This window comes from Haliotis asinina, chromosome 8 (genome assembly GCF_037392515.1).
Source record: "Haliotis asinina isolate JCU_RB_2024 chromosome 8, JCU_Hal_asi_v2, whole genome shotgun sequence".
NCBI classification, from domain to species: Eukaryota; Metazoa; Mollusca; class Gastropoda; order Lepetellida; family Haliotidae; genus Haliotis; species Haliotis asinina.
This window is the reverse complement of record NC_090287.1, coordinates 58,700,385-58,721,723: the sequence shown is the minus strand read 5'-3', so window position 1 is coordinate 58,721,723 and position 21,339 is coordinate 58,700,385.

The window sequence follows — 21,339 nt, the reverse complement described above, 5'->3', positions numbered from 1 at the left end:
GTTGTAAAGCCGGCGTGGTTGTAAAGCATGTTTACTGTCTTACAGTCTGTTCTCATGTCTTACAGAGTTCCATGGTGAGTCACATATGTCACGACGCATTTTGTTACATTCATATGACATAGTATTGTCATCAACTTGGCGCATGATGTACAGCTGAAGTGTCAATGTCAATTTCATGTCTATATCATATCAGTTTCATGTCAATTCCATGTAGATTTCAACAGCTGTAGAGCGAAAATAAAAGAATATAAGAATCTTGGACATCTCATGCTAAACATGGCACTATCACGTAAAGGCAAACGAATGCACACGCACACGCACACGCACACGCACACGCACACGCACACGCACACTGCAAAATACCATAAATGTTGCCATGTAGTGTCTATTTACAGTGTCCCCCTTTGGTCATGTGCCTTACGCAAATGTCAGAAGAATACAGAAGTTAGTATCTAAAAAGCTGATCTATATTTTATTCCAGCTTGAAATTGGAACTGTCTCTTGAGAGCTTAAAACATTAAATAATTTTATGGCGTTCATCTTGTAGATCAGTGTTGTAAAGTATACTTAAAGAAGAATGTCTCCGTTCCACTGCATCTGTAAGAAAAGGAGTGGACAGATAAAGGTCACAACAGGGCCGATGAACGAGTGAAAAGTGGTCAAGAGGCCATCGAACTCTTTCTATCCCAGCTACCTGGCGGTAGTTCTAGCCCGCCCAGTGTTGTTATTACGTCATACATATGGCACGTTCCATCCTGTCCCCCAAGAGATCGTTACGTCACTGGTTGTTTCCTGCCTGTGTATTAATGCACATGAGTTTATGAGGAAACTTTAGGACTTCAGTAACAACCAATTCTGCATACAGTATATTCTCTAAAGTTACCAATTTGATATTGTACATAATCATACATTATTATTATTCAGTATCCATATTTCGCCATACCACTGAATGTATATAAAAGGTCTGTCGTAAGTGTCGTGGCCTGTGCCTAGTCCATTTTGTTTGTTTGTTCGTTTTTGTTTTGTTTTGGGGTTTTTTTTCTTTTTTGGTTGTTGTTTTTTTCTGTTTCGTTTTTGCTTTTGTTTTGTTTTGGTTTTTGTGTTTTTCTTTTAAAATATATTTTTTTAAAAATTAAGTCATCTAAATTATCAATAATACAATATCTTACCTTAACAACTGTGCAGTATCTTAAAAGGTATGTTTGCAGTACCGTGTCTCGCGTATATGCATATGTCCGGTGCAGTTTCACATAACCGGTAACGTGTTTCACATTTCATATGGCGTATGTATAAATATGATGTGCCGTAGTTCACTGTCGCATTATCAAATAGCATTTCTCTCGTACTACATCAGTGATCACACAGTAAGGTATGCTTGTTCACGCACGATAAATTATACCAGAGCTCGCTTAGTACAGTATGCTTGTTCACGCACGGTAAATCATAACAGTTATCACATAGTGAAGTATGCTAGTACACGCATGGTAAATTATACCAATTATCACATAGTAAAGTATGCTTGTTAACGCATGGTAATTATACCAGTTATCACCTAGTAAACTGTGCTAGTTCACGCATGGTAAATTATACCAGTTATCACGTAAAGTATGCTTGTTCATGCATGGCAAATTATACCAGTTATCACGTAAAGTGTGCCACATTGTAAAGTATACTAGTTCACACATGGAAATTATAACAGTTATCATATAGTATAAGTATGCTAGTCCACGCATGGTAAATTATACCAGTTATCACATAGTAAAGCATGCTAGTTCTCGCATCGAAAACTGTGCCAGATATCACATAATAAAATATACCAGTTCTCGCCTGGTAAATTATTCTCACAAAGTTGAAGGACACTCTCTTTCTGCTCACTCGCTCATTCTCTCTAGAAAGGGCACAAACAGTTGATGTGTGACCTCAGTGCTTTCCCTGCTATAATTACACAAAAGGGACTGGGTGGAGCTGGGTCCTTGACGATCAGAGTGTAATTAACAAACACAATCCCTGGTTCAAAATGTGTCTACGATTACGATCCACATTAGAAGATTTCATAAGTCGTAAATATCTGACACCTGGTTTGGTTTACCTACTTACCTACCTGAACAACGGTTAAAGTTAATCTTCAGAAACCTATGCTTGTCATAAAAGGCGACTAACGGGTCGGATGGTCTGGTTCGCTGATTTGGTACCCAAGTTGTGTAGATTGTTATTCATGCTGTTGATCACTGGATTGTCCAGACTGGTATACCTTGTATACTTTCGCCATTTAACTGGGATATTGCTGAGTGCGACGTTAAAACAACATTTCACACTGATTAACTAATTACTCATACACGGATCTTATCGCCGAGATTGTTATGATTACACAATGCATTAAAATAATGGTGAAATATACGAAATGTTATATTTGAAATTACACTTTCTGCCTAAAGTACAAATTCAAGTTCTTTTGGGGTCCCATCTGGGTTCGAACTCATAGTCGGTGCGATACATCAAAACCAGGGCCTAGAGTTTCGAAGTTCCAGTGCTAAGATAGTCGTAAGTCACTGTTAATGAATGGTTCTCATGACTATCTTAGCTCTGAGAGAGGTTCGAAAACATAGGCCCAGAAATAGAATTAGAATTTTCTATAGAAAGTCTAATTCTAAAAACACGGGATTGTTGGTGCGTCAAAACAGCTTATGCAACCTCATGAATGAAAATACTCTTTGACTTACGAAAAACACTTGTTTTACACTCATTTATAACAGTTGTGGGTAACAAATCAGATTTATTAAAATTACAAGATTTTTGGTTTATTAGAGAATCAAAAGTGATATTATAGGATGATGAATACACTTCGTTCGCATTCCTTCATTAAGCGCGCGTGTCAGATCAAAGGGACCGCCTTCTTATGGGATGTACGAGGTGTGACACCGATACCAGCTGATACACTTAGCGTCCAGAACACTTGTAAACTCCAGCCTTGAGACTTACACCTGTAGGCCGAATCGTTTCCATGTATCTGACGTATAACAGGTCACCGAATCTTGTTTACGACCTACAAAGGTTGCTACTCGTTATTTTGCGTGAACTTCGCCGTGTTTGTGTGACTATTACGAGCGGTTAGATTTTCTGGGACGTGGGGTCTACATGAATCACCTTCTAACGCTGTTTACTTATAGCATTTACCTGTAGATTGGGCCGGCGGTCAGGTGTGAACACAGGTATAACGCTAGTTTGTGTCACATGTTTGGATTACATCTATAAACATGTGCACTGTAAGCCTCCCCACCGACTCGCTGCCCCTCGGTAAGCCGTGACCCCCCTGACTGCGCGACCGACAGTATGCTTTTATCAACTTTGGCGACAATGTCACAATGGTTCGCATCTGTGTGTAAAACGACCTTTAAACTACAATTTCACCTTCAATTTCACCATACACAGTGGTGTCAGTGTGGTGGAAAAAATACCCATTTTGTGTATGGATATTTAAAATGATAAGTCTCTTTCACATTCACTATGCTTCTACGCCTGTTAGATATTTATCAATAAGGAAGTAAACTGTGAAAAAATATATGAATCCACTTGAAAAATCACAATTCACTATTTTTGCAATGTTCCTTGTGACGTAGACGCCTGTTGCAAGATTCACGTTAACATAAGGGTCGATAGCCGGGCAGCCTAGTGGTTCAAGCGTCCGCTCGTCATGCTGAAGAGTCTGGTTCGATTCCCATATAGGTACAATGTGTGAAGCCCATTTCTTGTTCCCTTCCGTGGTATTGCTGGAATAATGCTAAAAAAGGCGTAAAACTAAACTCATTCACGGTGATATGAAGCATTTAACCCCTGTGGCACCCGTATGAAATACGTCGCTACTGAATATAAGTTTCTTGTTTGTTGCATTTTAGCTACCATCGGCCAAGGCATACACTTTCCGTGGTACGACAACTCATTTCGAACAGACCCGTGAAGGTCCGAGTGAGAGTTTTCAGTAACCAAAGCTCGTCTTAAGAGGCGACCAGCGGGATCGGGTGGTCAGGCTCACTGACTTGGTTCACACGTCATCGTATCCCTTGCCAGGTATGTAGATCGATGCTCATGATGTCAATCACTGTATTGTCAGGTACAGACTAGATTATTTACAGACTATTCATATAACCTGAATATAGCTGAATATGGCCTTTAAACAATAAATAAACAAATATTTCCAACGGAGGCGACCACAACTCTCTCACTCATCATTTGCCTTGTGTTGATGAAAAAACTGGGTATGTTTAGCAAGTAATATCAAATGGCCTGTTCACAAAAGGACACAGGGAGAGAGAGAGAGAGAGAGAGAGAGAGAGAGAGAGAGAGAGAGAGAGAGAGAGTAAGAAAGAAGCAAAGCGCAAGAGAAAGACAGCGAGTAGGGGGAGCACGGGACAGCGACAGACAGGCAGAACGATAGAGGGGTACAAGTGAGATGCAAAATTTCATATTTAGACGTTTCTTTGACAATAATGGTCACTGTGTACCTCCAGGTTGACAGTGGACATCATTTGGTTAATATACAAAATATTTCTCTTAAAGACGTTTTTACTCTATAACTAAAGAGGGGGAGAAAGAAAGTCCAATGTTTCATGTTCAAAGTATTTGAAAAAGAGAGAGAGCGAAAAACACCATGTATGACATAGGCGGCCTTACACGGACAAGCACCGAGAATGGGTCAGTCACAGCGGACTGGTCAGTCAAGGGACTGGTGGTCTCTTCATTTACGTCAAACATTCATTATATGTCATTTTTATATACTTACACGATACATATGTAATCATGTATCGACTGTTTGCTGACATTTATATAGTTCTACCCAACATTCTTTTCCATCTGCCGGGGCTGTGGGGTAGCCTCGTGGTTAAACGTTCGCTTGTCACGCCAAAGGCCCGGGTTCAGTGCCCTACATGGGTACAATGTGTGAAGCAGTGTATAACTAAACTCACTTATTACACACTCACACCAAACGGAACCCAATGTAATTGCTGGTTAAAGCGTTCACCTTCATTCTAAAGTCCCAGGTTCAAATCCCCGCATGCGTGCAATGTGTGGAGGCCCTGGTGTGCCCGTGATATTGCTGGAATGATCTCTGTTGTTACAGATGCAAGCTTATTTTGCATAGTTTCATAGTGGTGTTGAGAAACAAACCCGTACGACTTGCTGACAGCAATCTAAGCGTTACAGGGACTAAGTTGTTTATAACGTGCACTGAACAGTATTCCTATTGTATCATGGTGTGTCAGCTTGATAAGGGAGGGAAACCCGGAGTAATGCAAGGCCCTTGACCCCAGTTCAGTCTGACAAATCAAGGGGAACTGGTTTAGCGATAGAGTGAGTGAGTTTAGTTTTACCCCTCCTGTAGCAGTATTCCAGCAATATCGGCGCACCAGAAATTCACTTCACACAATGTACCTATGGGGAGAATCGAACCTGGGTCTTCAGAGTGACGGGCGAACACTTTAACAATAGGGCTACCTCACCGGCCTATTACTACGTTGAGTCTTATGTTACATCCACTTTGTATGGTGGGAGAACAAAATCATTTTATACAAATGGTCCCAGTCTTGCATTATTTACGAGGAGAGATTTACAAAATGAAGGCAACATTTAATAACCAGTTCTTGTACTATGTTTTTTTGTTATTTTCCAGCTTTTTCGTAGGGGTGTATAAATAATCCATTCTGGATCAGGCAATCCAATGATCAACAGCATGAGTACGCAACAATGACATGTGTCCACCAAGTCAGCGATCCCGACCGCACGACCCCGATCGTCGCCTCTGACAAGGGTTGCCGAGGATAAGCTCTATCCCGGATCTTATCGGGTTGATTATCCATGATATCATTCAGATATTAATATTTTACAAGTTGATGTTTTGATAAAACACTAAGATGAATACTTTATCATTCACGTGTATTACCAAATTATCGATTATGCTTTAATTGATTCTTGGATATTTGTTTAAAATTGATGCAGCATGCTTTCTGCACCTATGTAAAATAGCAAGACTGTGTCATATATAAAGACTCTAATTTGTACAATCAATAACTGTGCGTCGAATATATCATTTCGAAACTGTTTGCGCCTATATTTAGACCAAGCGTCATAACGGCCTTATACAACATAGAGCGCACCGTTAAACCCACTGTCGCTCAGTCATTCCATGTTATGCGTAAGCTGCTTGGCCACTGGTCTGCACTTGACCAAAGCTTGGGAAGGATTATGTGCTACGACAGTCGGGTTGCTATGGGTTACTGGTCATCGCTTTCAGGTGTTACCATAACAGCAAAACTTAATCCGCAGTAGATTGTAGTGTTGTGGCCGCGATATAACTGATTGCGCGAGGATGACATAACATCCAGTGCGAACCAATGGTGATATGTACATCATAATCTGCGATATAAATCAGTGACGTGACTGAGATGACATAATCTGAGACAGACCGGTTGGGTCGTTGTTGTTTTACGCCGCACTCAGAATTATTCCAGATATATGGTGGTAGTTTGTAAATAATCGACCCTGGACCAGATAATCCAGTGATCAACAGCATGAGCATCCATCTGCACAATTGGAATATGTTGACGGTCAAACATTCCTGCGATCCTGGCCACCCAATCCCGTCAGTCGCCTCATACGACAAGCGTGGCTTACTGAAGATCAATTCTAACCCGGATCTTCACGGAATGAGACAGACCAGTGGCGTCTGGTTGATATAGCAGAATCTGAGTCAAAGCAATTCGTTTTGCTTGATATAACATTATCTAAAATCAGACCTTTGGTATGTGACTGACACGACATCGCTGACGACACATCAGCAGTGTGTGACTGATACAGTAATACCTAAAACAGACCAATAGCTTATAACAGATACAATATTGACTACAGATCGATACCATGGGGCTATTACCTAAAGTAATCTAGGACAGATCAATGGCGTTTGATTGATTTACCAAATCAGTGGTCTTTGATTGATATATTGTCAAGTCTATTGACGTCAGAGTAAAACAGTATGTCAACATGATGATAATGCTTAAATCTATTAAATTTTATCAACATTCTTTTTAAAAAATTTGGTCAAGTTTCAAAGAAGTACATGTTTATTTTTTAACGATCGAGTATCAAACTGTCACAATTATCTGAGCAGAAAGCTTATACTGTGCTGGTATATGATGTTACAATGAATAAAAACATTTCCGGAAATATTCAAGTTTTCTCTTTTCCCGATAAAATTAGCCTCAATTATCTGTGGTGTCAATTTAGCATTGAACTTGTGTCTCCCCGAGTAGTAGGTTTGCAGCATCGGATTTGGAGGAGGGAAATCTTCAATCTAGTTGAGCCTCACACGGAAATATCTCTTAACAATGAATTATCGGCGACTGGCGATAGCCCCAGGACGCCCCCCGTCGGCCATGTTGTGTGTCCCGCGAGGTCCGCACGTGCCACGGCCGCGTGCTGATGAGGTGAGGCAGACGACTGGAGTTATTGGAAAAGATTCGGATTAGAAGACGACAGGAGGAGCAGATCCTGACATCTCTAGGATCATCCAGCCGAGGGGCTGCCATTGTTGGCGATGTTGAAGGCGAACACATTGGAGGCAGTTAAGGTCTGTGCAAAGCACTCGACTTCTTTTAGGCATGATTGCGTTTATGATGCGTTTACCAAACAGAGAAACTTAATCATAACTTTATGGATTGATGAGAAACTGGCCGAGTGAAGGCGCGGGAGGTAAGGGGAGGTAACTGGATACAATGTTGTTGTCATGTCGTAATGACATGTGAGGTGTTCGTGATGCCGTGATGCCGTTCGTTAGATGGGGTGTCATTTGGTGCTTGTATAGTAGCTAGATGGGGTGGCAGGTGGGTGTTTGTAAAGTCACTAGATGGGGTTGCAGTTGGATGTTCGGAAAGCCGCTAGATGGGGTCGAAGTTGGGTGTTCGTAAAGCGCTAGATGAGGCGGCAGTTGGTGTTCGTAATGCCGCTAGATGGGGAGACAGTTGGAGGTTCTAAAGGGACGGGAGGAACACTTTTCTCCCGTGAAAACGGATGAAAAGGAAGTATTCACCACCTTACCCCATGAAGCCGCTAGATGGGGTGGCAATCGGGTGGTTTTGATGCCGTTATATGACATAGAATTCGGGAGTTCAGGTGGTGCTATGTTTGAAAACTGGCTGAGTGATCGGGTGGCACGTTGGGTATGTCGCTAGATGGGTTGATTGACGGGTGTTTGAGATGTCATTAGACAGGTTGAAGGATGGGTGTTTGAGATGCCAGTAGATGAGGTGAATGGCGGATGTTGGAGATGTCGTTAGATGGGTTCAGTGATAGACGTTTAAGATGTTGTTAAAATGGGTTGAAAGGCAAGTGTTTGAGATGTCGTTAGATGAGTCGTTTTCAAAATTTACCAACATTTAGTTCTCATCAAATGACAAAATGAAATGATTGAAAAGTTATTTTTTCATTCTTTAAATAGCATCATATGCTATTGCTCTTTCTATGCATAAGAAAATTATGCCTTAATTGCAATTATTTTTTTAAAAAAATATGTTTTTTTCTCAAATCACCAAATTTACATTTCTTTCCCGTGACAACACTTTAGGTGATGTAACATGTTATAAAAGTGATATTTCTAGCAATATTGTATGACAGACATGAAGATAAGCTTAGATTGTATGTATATCCACATAAATGTTTGAATTTGCATGAATTTCTTTGCTTAAATAGATGTGTATGTATGCTTTCAAGAAATCGCACGACTAAGTTTCCAATTTTTTACGGCAAAACCTCACCCCAAAAAATATTTTATTACATTAATATTTTTGAAACCATTCATACTTCTTGATACAGTATTTTTAAATCAATATGATTATTTAAAACCCGAAAAAATATAAAAAAAATTGTTGTTACGGGAAAGATACGCTTGTTACAGCAAAGACAAAAAATGTTGCTTAACAATCTGTTTTTCACATTAAATAAACATCAATATATTGAACCAAAAATGTGAGTTTACACTGGTTTACACATATATATAATATATTAAGACATATGCATATTTAATACAAATATCCCCTGTGAATTGCTGTTTTTCTTTACCGTAACATACACGTTCTTTACAGCAACAGAGATGTCGTTAGATGGGTAGAATGGCAGGTGTTGGAGATGTCGTTAGATGGGTAGAATGGCAGGTGTTGGAGATGTCGTTAGATGGGTAGAATGGCAGGTGTTGGAGATGTCGTTAGATGGGTAGAATGGCAGGTGTTGGAGATGTCGTTACATGGGTAGAATGGCAGGTGTTGGAGATGTCGTTAGATGGGTAGAATGGCAGGTGTTGGAGATGTCGTTAGATGGGTAGAATGGCAGGTGTTGGAGATGTCGTTAGATGGGTAGAATGGCAGGTGTTGGAGTTGTCGTTAGATGGGTAGAATGGCAGGTGTTGGAGATGTCGTTACATGGGTAGAATGGCAGGTGTTGGAGATGTCGTTAGATGGGTAGAATGGCAGGTGTTGGAGATGTCGTTACATGGGTAGAATGGCAGGTGTTGGAGATGTCGTTAGATGGGTAGAATGGCAGGAGATGCCTTACGTTGGGGTGACTGTGTTTGGGTGGTGCTATTAGAGTTGAAGTTACTACTCACAGATAGTAAGATGGCAGTTTAAGATGTCGTTACATGGGCGGGGAGACAGTTGGAGTACGTGAAGTCACTTGGAGTTTCTAAAGGGACGGGAGGAACACTTTTCTCCCATGAAAACGGATGAAAAGGAAGTGTTCACCACCTTACCCCCTGAAGCCGCTAGATGGGGTGGCAATCGGGTGATTTTGATGCCGTTATATGACATAGAATTCGGGTGTTCTGGTGGTGCTGTATTTGAAAACTGGCTGAGTGGACGTGGCACGTTGGGTATGTCGCTAGATGGGTTGATTGAGATGTCGTTACATGGGTTAAATGACAGGTGTTTGAGATGCCGTTAGGTGAGTGAGTGACGGGTGTTGGAGTTGTCGTTAGATGGGTTGAATGGCAGGTGTTGGAGATGTTGTTAGATGGGTAGAGTGGCAGGCGTTGGAGATGTCGTTACATGGGTAGAATGGCAGGTGTTGGAGATCTCGTTAGAGTGAGTGAGTTTAGTTTTAAGCCGCTTTTAGCAATATTCCAGCAATATCATGGCGAGGGACACCAGAAAATGGGCCTCACACATTGTACCCATGTGGGGAATCGAACCCGGGTCTTCGGTATGGGTAGAATGGCAGGTGTTGGAGATGTCGTTACATGGGTAGAATGGCAGGTGTTGGAGATGTCTTTACATGGGTAGAATGGCAGGTGTTGGAGATGTCGTTACATGGGTAGAATGACAGGTGCTGTAGATGCCTTCCGTTGGGGCGACTGTGTTTGGCTGGTGTTAGAGTTGATGTTACTACTCACAGATAGTAAGGTGGCAGTCAGTTGTTAGCGAATGCGAAAGGTTGAGTGTTAGACGAATGATATTGATTCTGCTTTATTGACAGATGAGTATAAAACACATTTTGACCACATGCAAAGGAAAATCAAGCCCTGTATGTCACACTTATCTTCTACATGGCCCAGTCGGAAGTAATAACGAAGTGCAAACACTGCAAAACTATGCAAAACATCGTTTGATGATGACGACAGTGGACTTGCAACAGTCCTGGTAGAAATCCTTTGATGCGCGATGTGACTTGACTGAAAAACAATGTATGTGTAAAGTAAAATAATGACAAATAACCTGTCTCTAAAGATGCATCACACTGTAATATTTTTTACACAAATGGTTCGTTAATCTGTAAATTGAATCCTCTTTTTTCAAAGGTTGGCATCAACGAGCGAGAATCTGCCTGGTCGTAGATGGGGATGGTGATGAAGTGGCTCCCTGGAGGAGGAGGATTTGGGTGAAGGGAGGGAGATGTCGGATCTACAGACTACCCCGAAGGCAGCGTTGTTGTCAGGACACACCCGCCTCTGTAACGACCCATCTCCCATCTGTTACTGTCACAACATCGTTGACGAGGAGGGACTCCGGAGTAAGACGTTGCGTGATCACAGCTTGACTTACCATCAGTAACAGGATTACTGCGGCTCTGAGTAATCACGGAACCCGGGAGACCCTGTAGGCTCGCCCTACTTTCAAGTGATCACATTTACAAAATATGTCGACTGTAAATGCTCACTATTCTGACTTTCTTTTTAATTCGCTGAAGCAAGAAGAGCTACATCAGTCTCCGAGCTGATGTGATCAGAGTATTTCTGCAGAGCTGTTTTCCCGCGATATGGCTGAAACGGTGTTGATGATGCTGCTGCCATCCCTGACGTCGGGTCATGTACTCACACGACATGTCCTGGCATCACTTCCGTGATGGGTTGAAGTGAATAGACAAAAGATGGCGCCACAATACCGGGCCGATGTGTTGGCAGCAGTACTAATTATCCATCACAACACTGGCTTGGGAATTCCTAACGTGACGTCACTGGCGGCAAAAAACAACAACAGTATCGAAACAAACATCCATTACATTTATTCTTTATAGCGACTGTTAACAGGAAGCTTTGGATGTATAATCCCTAGGGAGTGGAGAATGAAAATCCATTACTCACTGATCCAATGCAATGACCAAGGTAATACTACAACGCTTAGAGCATCGTTAAGGGAGTAGATTTGATGCAGGAAGAATGTTTGTTTGTTTGTTTGTTTGTTTGTTTGTTTGTTTGTTTGTTTGTTTGTCTATTTATTTGGGGTTTTTTTGTTTTAATTTTTACTTTTTTAATTTTCGGATTTTTATTTTTCAGTTATTAATGTATTCATTTACAAACCACGACAACAATTTTCATGATAACAAAATAACACGCTAAAAATATGCACCGTTCATTATCACTTTTGGGTGTGGCGGCGAAATCAGATGCTAAAAGAAGAGGTCTGTAACAGCTTGGTTGAAATATATTCTTGATCTGGAACAAGATTAGAATGAGCGGAAACTTATACACCAATGTCTTTCATATTGTGACACTGCCAGCTCAGGTCGACCAGCTGGAGTAAGGTCAAGGTGCACAGTGAAAACATATTCACGTGATGCTGTCATGCGAATACAGCAATTAGCGCTGTATGCCACTACCTTCCGGGAGGAACATTAAACTATCTGTATAGATCCAGTACATGAAAACATTGTATGTTATCGCAGTAGTAGATTAAAAAGTAATAAAATGACTCTGCCCCCAAAAAACAATTAATTGCTAATTATACATTGACTTTGATTCCGCTTGAGCTTGCGAACTGTTAAAAAAAGCTCGTTTGATCTAAGTCTTTTGAATCGTAGAATAAAAACCGTTATCAAAGATGACGACTACAGCGAGCGAGGTGAGATTAAATCTGTATGGGACTACAATATGGCGCATGAGTCGAGAGGCGGTTGCAGCGGCGTGAACGGGCCGGCTACGTCGTTAACCCCCATGTTGACGTAATGCGACCCATCAAGCGAACATGAAACAGCCATGTTTGGCACGACACAAATCACACAGTCATCCGCGATGGAAAAATGTGATCCACAGTCACGTGCGTGACGTCACAAGCCATGTGGTCACGCGTCACGCGGGTAGATCTGCAAGTGTTTCACCTGTAAAGGTAGTGATCAACGTTCGCGGAGCGCAGTGCGAGCAGAAAGAACGACTGCTCTTTACAAGAACTGGTCGTTATCTGATGTTGAATTTATTTGCTGTACAAAATGAATCTTTTGTCTTTTATATTCATTGGATTAGCTAGGTTCCTGCAATAAGCGACTGCGGATGGCTGTGTCCAACCGAACGTCGCCATAACGCGCCTTTTTACCGGTATTAATGAGGGACGAATCTGCGGGGAACGGCGGTGTCGCGTGTCAGGTAAAGGACGCTTTGCAAGATGGCGTGTCGCGGGTGTGTCGCGCGGGGCTCAGTTTGGGTTGAGGAGAGCCTTTCATCCTGGCTTCATGATAGGAATCTGGCTGCAACAAAGCCATGCTCGGTTGCCGAGGGAGTCGAGGGAGTGAAAGAGGTGAAACCCGCATCCATCTTTTCGCTTATTAAACACCAACTGATGACAAACTTGATTACATCATGAAACATGACGGGTGCGCCTGGATAATTATTACGAAAACCAACTCGGTAAGAAAGTTAGCTAAACGGGCTGGTCGTTTCTCTACGTTTGGATAAAGGGCTGCGCTTGTTGACATTACGGTGGAAGATCACACACTGCACGTGTTGGCATAACGATGGAAGATCACATGTGGAGCATGTAGGCATGGTGGTGGAAGATCACATACGGAGCATATGGGCATGACAATGGAAGATCACACACTGCGCATGTAGGCATGATTTTGGAAGATCACACATGGCTCGTGTAGACATAACGATGGAGGATCACATACTGCCCATGTTGGCATGCCGATTGAGCATCACATACTGTCTGTGTTTATAAATAACTTACAAATACTGACAATGCCATTGCGATAAATGTGAGAATTTGGTCCAGCCAGTGTCACCCGTCACAAACATATGCCGAATCAAGTCAACTGTTCACCTGAAAGAAACGTTTTCTGTGTGATGAACACAATAACTTAAAGTGATGATGTAGCATCACCTTTATACACGTATAGTTCAGTGTAATTTGCGTACATAGTGTAATTTAAATATATAATCTCCGCTTAACAATTTTCAAATATATTCAAAATTTTGCATATATGCTGAAACAAAAGAGTTGCTGATTTGGGCTTTACTAGATATCATTCCAGTCACACAGAGACGAGATCAATTTTTCATTCGTAAACATTTTAAGTCCAAGGTCCAAAACATTTATATTTTGAAAACAAATGCAAAACAAAACAAAAAAAAACAGAAAATGTCAGAGCGCCAAATTTAAAAGCAAGCAATTATTCACATCATAACTTCCGTCAGCTAGTTAACATCGAGATGCGCACTCACTCGGGTAAAGATTAATGTAAACGATGTACAGTACCAATACAGTTTTAGATAAAAGCATCAAAACCTGTTACACAGTCAGTTTCTCCTGAGAACTGAAATACCATTTCCGACAGTCATAATCACATTTTAATGAATGGCTATTAAAAATGAAAACAAAGAATGTTTGCATCCTACCCAGTTGGAGGCTCCAGTCACAAACACGTACAAAGGCAAGTCAATAATAAGAACAGTAATACTAATAATAATGCAAGAACTTATGGAACAACGCAAAATAAGGAAATGTATCAGACATAATGTTTGGTACTGCTGCGTAGGTAAGTTAATATCGTAAAGAACATGTTCGGTTGTACCCAGTGATGCTTGAAGGAAAAGCAGACGGTTGATAATTTGAGCCTTGCCTCTTGTCATACTGTGTTGGATATGTCATGCTTACATGTTTTATGTAGCATGATTACATGAAATTGCCTCTTTGGGCAAGGTGCTCTTTTTCATCCAGCTGGGAATGGGTACCGGGAAGAATGAGATTGTAAAATACCTTTTAACATTCTAGAGCCTCACATAAGCTTTAAGTACATAAAGTCCTGAAAGCTGAGAACCAAAGTTCAAAAGTTTCTGAATATATAATAGGCCACACACATATCTAGTACAGTGGGAAATATTTTACCTGAAAAAAATTGAAGAAATAAAATGTTCATAGAGTGTGGATAGCCTTAGTACCACCGTCATGCAAGTAGATATAGTCTGCTCAACCTCGTGTTAGTAGTGGTCATTCTTTCAAAAACTACATTTAAAACGCTATTGCCAAAGAATAATCAGCTTCGGGCGTCTACCGAAATATATACATGGAAAAGGGCTATCGCAACATCCCATACATATCATAACATCAGTATGTTACCATATCAGCCAAGTAAAATCTCAACTGAACTATCTGAACCTTCAAGGAATAATTTGACGAAAATCTAAAGTAAAACGGCAGTTTATTAACAGAAATTCACATAAACAAAATACTCATTTTGTAGTAACTACTCGAACACTCATTTTCATGATTTGGACATGCAATACTCAAGAAATCACATAAGTATTGATAAGTAAGCACAATATCAGTATATGGTGGAAGTTCCTCCTCATGAGGGTCTTTTCTTGCGTATCTTGTGACCCATTATGTCTGCATTGTGAGATATCACTGAGATATCCTGCACTCAAGAACTGTCAAGGTATAGTTGCTACGGTTCTTGTGGCACAGTAATGTAGTCCAGGTCGATGGGTGTTATGTTCAGAGGACGGTCATGAAAATGTGGTACAACAACCCCCATCTAGGATATTTGTGATGTACCGTTGTCCATTCAGATTTTGTCTGATCGTTACAAGGTCAAGCTGGCGGTCACGTGGAGAGGCACATCCACACCATATTTGCTTTCCAACAAATTTGCTTATAGACTGATTTTCCAGGTTTTGAGATTTACTGGAACTTCATATTTCCTTAATGCTGGGTATACGTATATATGATGAACGCCTTTGTACGTGCGTATCTAGAATCAATGTATTCTATACAAGAAGGATCAAAATAATCATTCAAACAAACACGACATAAAATGTATATGAATGGCTATGTACCTTTTCCCATTAGTGTATGATCCACGAGTCAATGTCGTAAAAAGGCAAAAAAAAGTATAAAAAGTATAAAACTATATGGAAGAAATACTGAAATCAGTGATAACACAGGTGTTTAAAAAAAATCTCCTGTTCTGCCAGCCACGCCTGTCACTCACAGATGTGAAAAATATGCATTCTAAGTCGCAGGTTAAGCTGTTTTCTGTTAAAGTCTTCAAAACAATCTTTAAACCTTTTTGTACACATTTTATCTTGAAACATACTTCGATATATGAAAGTCCTTGTCAAGCTTCGTGGGAAATGTTAATCGAGGTCGATGGCTGATTTTGTTTATGGAATGTGATAAAATTATCGTTTTACTGAAGTTTAACAGCTTTATCTAAATATAAAAAATACATTTATTGACACTTCGTTCACATACACCAGACACATGCACAATGGTCGTTGTCTGGGAACACCATCAACTCCGGTAGGTAGCAGCCCGAGGACCCTGGGTAACCTGCTGATTGGCTGGAGTGATTTTCAGGACCCGGATGGAGGTAGTCTGTATAGAGAGTATTTGTTTACCCGACTCACAATATAACATCGTTATAACATATTGCTTTCACAAAACTTATTTGTATCTTTTGTGAAACTTCTCGACATCAATATTCATCGGTGGGGGGAGATTTATTACCAATTGTCGTGAGAATGAGATGTAGAAGAGGACAATGTGAATGTTTGTATTGAACCGCTGTCCCCCAGACAACATTACCATGACAACACAACGCTCATCCCAGCACGTGCTGTCACATCCTTCCGTCGGATCACCTGTCAACAATCAGATCAACAGTAGTCGAATTTGAATTTAATTTCACCACAAAACTACGGTTTTACTTTGTCACAGATCTGGTTTATTCGGCGGATTTAGAAGTTTGAGTGTTGGGAAGGGGATCTATGTGAATGAGAATTGAAGGTCAGGAGGATTATGAGAGAGGTCTACGGCAAGGATAAACCAGATATGTTTGCCCCCAAATAGTTGGTAAACATTTCCTATGATTTATTTATTCTAAGTGAGAATCATATCTTCCTAAATTTAAAAAAATGAAATAAAACAGTTATTTATACTTGTTACCTTCATGAACATTATATGATATTTCAAAGATGATCACGTCCATTGTGGAAGGCATCTGCTAATGAACATGGGTTCGAATCCTGGTTTGGGTGTTGGTTAGTCAGCACCAGGGCCCATGCTCGTGGATTCCGTGTTGGAAGTAGCTATTTTGATTCCGTCATATCAAAAGATGTTAAAATATAGTGATTGTTGGTCCTCACCAGGCGCTCAGCATTAATGGGTACAAGGACTGGTCGGCTCGAAGTCAGTGTAATATGTCTGAGTGGGAAATTCATGCTCAACTGCGGCATGGTATCTCAGTGATCTATAAACCAACTTTAGCATGGGCTAGGAAAAGTAACCACGCGTGCACGGTGTCATATGAGTGAAATATTCTAACCGTGATGTTAAACCTCATTACACCTCACATCACACGAGTGAGTGAGTGAGTTTAGTTTTACGTCGCACTCAGCAATATTCCAGCTGTATGGCGGCAGTCTGTAAATAATCGAGTCTGGACCAGACAATCCAGTGATCAACAACATGAGCATCGATCTGCGCAATTGGGAACCGATGACATGTGTGAATCAAGTCAGCGAGCCTGACCACCCGATCCCGTTAGTCGCCTCTTACTACAAGGTGAGTCACCTTTTATGGCAAGCATGGGTTGCTGAAGGTCTATTCTAAACCGGGACCTTCACGGGTCCACATCACACGAAGTTCACACATAATATGGTAACTGGAATGCTGTTAAAATCGGTTATAGCTTTAACCAATCACTCAAATTGTTCCATTAAACACAATTGATCGTGTAATGTTTGTTTGTTGTTTAACGTTTCACTCAGAAATATCTATATGGCTGCGGTCAATAAACAATCGAATCCGAACCAGACAATCCGGTGATCAGCATCACGAGCATCGATCTACTAAATTTGGATATGTAGCGTTATGAGGTGAGTGAGCGAGTTAAATTGACTCAACGCCGAGTAATATACCAGCGGGACTCTGCTACCAATGCGCCCGCGAAAGGGTATCGAGCGAAGGTTTTCAGTTCGAAGAAACAGTGCTTCATTCGCTGGGTCACTCGACATACAAGGTCGACATGAACGACCTAGCAACGTAACATATCGCGACAAAAGCGTTAGTAATAACGCACATAAGTGTCAACACCTTTGTCAAATGAAGAACAAAACAGATCCATCAGGATTTTTACAGTAACGTCAAATTAACAGAGTCTGGCTTACAGCATACTGAATATATTGCAAACTCGTGTGCGCACGAACCTGCACGTGCAGTACCTGGTCGTGGCATTCGCAGTGGCGATGTGTCTGCGCATTGTTGCAACTTTACCACGTGACTAGGTCACGCTCACGTCTCACGCCAGCTCTGCGAGGAAGCGGAAATCAATGTGACATCCTTCTGTTGATGCGTGAAGCAGCCTTTGCAAGGAACGTGATTAACGGAGGCTTGATACACTCGCGTTTAACACTGAGAACGATCGGCGCGCATGTAGATAGATACGCGAGCTGATACCGGGCCACAAACAACAGGCCTTACCCAGTACGTTCCCCATTAAGCAAATCAACCAGATTTAATACCACTTTTGCAACAATTTTATGTTTAACTGCTATCATTAAGGAACGATCATTTCTAAATTGCGAGAAGACGTGTGTGAAGGGGATTGACCACCCTTAACAGGCCGATTATATCCGGTTTGGGTGACCTTCCCTGACCTCTAAAGCATGTCAAGCAGCGATGTTTTGTTTGGTTTGAAACTGTACTTTTTCTCTTTTTGCCTTTATGGGAAAATATGTTTGCTGGGTTAATGTTATCATTTCTGCTCGCAGGGAAGGATGGGGAAGCTTTTGATATAAATGTTTACATCATCTTTCAGCTTGTTGTCATACATAGTGTTGAAATGTGGGGATAAAGACTTCTGGTGATGAAGGGTTTAAAGGTAGATGTAAGGTTTAAGGGTTGTTGTCATTTTCAGTCGGTGATAAGAGTGCTGTCGAATCTTGTTTGGGGTGACTAGATTGTAGTTGGAGGTTGTTGTGGATGACCAAATTGTTTTTGAATGTTATGTATGACTAGAATGTTGTTGAAGATTGTTGTTGTGGATGACCAGAATATTGCTGGAGGTTGTTGATTCTTTGTCCATGACAAGAGAATTGTAGTGGTTGGTTAAGGATGACTAGAATGTTGTTGAAGGTTGTTGTGAATGATCAAAAGGTTGTTGAGGTCGCTGTTAATGACTTAAGTGCTGTTGAAGGTTGTTTTGGATTTTTGAAGTGTTGTTGAAGGATGTTGCGGATGACTGAAGTGTTGTTGAAGATTGTTGTGTATGACTGAAGTGTTGTTGAAGATTGTTGTGGATGACTGAAGTGTTGTTGAAGGTTGTGGATGACTGAAGTGTTGTTGAAGGTTGTTGTGTATGACTGAAGTGTTGTTGAAGATTGTTGTGTATGACTGAAGTGTTGTTGAAGGCTGTTGTGGATGACTGAAGTGTTGACTGAAGTGTTGTTGAAGGTTGTGGATGACTGAAGTGTTGTTGAAGGTTGTTGTGTATGACTGAAGTGTTGTTGAAGATTGTTGTGTATGACTGAAGTGTTGTTGAAGGCTGTTGTGGATGACTGAAGTGTTGACTGAAGTGTTGTTGAAGGTTGTGGATGACTGAAGTGTTGTTGAAGGTTGTTGTGTATGACTGAAGTGTTGTTGAAGGATGTTGTGGATGACTGAAGTGTTGTTGAAGACTGTTGTGGATGACTGAAATGCTGTTGGAGGTTGTTGTGGATGACTGAAGTGTTGTTGAAGGATGTTGTGGATGACTGAAGTGTTGTTGAAGACTGTTGTGGATGACTGAAATATTGTTGGAGGTTGTTGTGGATGACTGAAGTGTTGTTGAAGGTTGTGGATGACTGAAATGTTGTTGGAGGTTGTCGTGGATGACTGAAGTGTTGACTGAAGTGTTGTTGAAGGTTGTGGATGACTGAAGTGTTGTTGAAGGTTGTTGTGTATGACTGAAGTGTTGTTGAAGGCTGTTGTGTATGACTGAAGTGTTGTTGAAGGTTGTGGATGACTGAAGTGTTGTTGAAGGATGTTGTGGAGGACTGAAGTGTTGTTGAAGGCTGTTGTGGATGACTGAAGTGTTGTTGAAGGTTGTTGTGGATGACTGAAGTGTTGTTGAAGGTTGTTGTGGATGACTGAAGTGTTGTTGAAGGCTGTTGTGGATTACTAGAATGTTTTTGGAAGTTGTTGTGGTAAATCAAAGCGTGGTCGGAAATTGTTATTGTTCTTACACTGTAATCGGAGAGTCTTGTAGATTGGAGCTGATAGTTGGATGTTGTTGTAAATCTATGTTGAGGTGGGAGGGGGTCTTATGGGTGGCTAGACCGTTGTGGGGTTCTTGTGGGTAGCTAACGGGCTGCCTTAGATTGTGTCTCACCAAAGCGTTGTCCGATGGTGCTGTACTTGACAAGAGCACATCCGGGGTTCTTGTAAAGGTGTTTTCGTTCGTTGTTGTGGGTGACTATAGTGTTTCAAGAAGATAGCTTTGTTAACGGGGGCATGCCTTGTGGGTGGCAGTTAGCCTGTTAACCTGTTGTACTGACATTATTACATAAAAATACATCACACTATGCCGATAAAATAATCATACATACGTACTACAGTTAACACGTTTCATTTGCTGCTACAGTTTATCAAGAGTTTGTTATTTTTTTATTTATTTAAGCAGTTAAGGTGCATTTAAATGTATTTGTATTCCATTTCATTTTTCTAGACAGTCACAGTATGGGTGAAATATGACCGATATGGCACTACATTTTACTTATTCACTCAAATTGGCATCCTGCAATACAACACCGAAAAATGGACCACCCAACTGAGATTCATTCATGTTATTATAAATATTATGTCAAGCCCTGGCATATTACTGTATTACTGTAGTAATACAAATCAGTAGGGTGATATCAAATGTTAATATTAGCAGTGTTTTATCACTGTTTTTCACTGATCCAGTCATATAATTCTCACGACTATTTGTCTACCAAACGGATTTTATTAAGACAGACGAGACTTGGCATTCTTTACTCTGACATTCCTTACTGAAAACAACGGCCGGATATTTTATGAAAAAAAACGTCCATAAAAATAAACTTTAGACTGTCCTAGAGACTGAAATTTAAATTGCATTGTAAAACATGTCAATTAATCATTTATTTTATTTCAAAATTATTATACATCACGTTTTCTTTAATTCTAAGTTTTACTTCGAATTCGAGATGTTTTGAATCAGGGTGACAGAATTATATTTATTTTCGATTTCGATGTTATTTATCCTACTTTGCTACAACGACAAAAGTGGTGTATTGATAGTTCAGTATCTCTCCTAGGGCGCATTGCGACTGTGTCATCTGGAACTAGCTTCGGTGTTCAGATGGTCCAGGCGGATCCCTTCACCCCCTACCCCCAACCAACGTCGTCCCCGTAGCCTTCAGCCAACTGCAGTCGTCGCCGGCCGCCCAAGTCGTCGTTCTCTCCAAGCCTCGGGGAAACTGCCGGCGTAAGAGCCGCAATCATATTTTTCTATTTACGCTAGTTAATCTTCTTACCACCGAAGTCGCTCCTTGATGAGCTACGACAGCACAAAGACGTGGGATGTCTC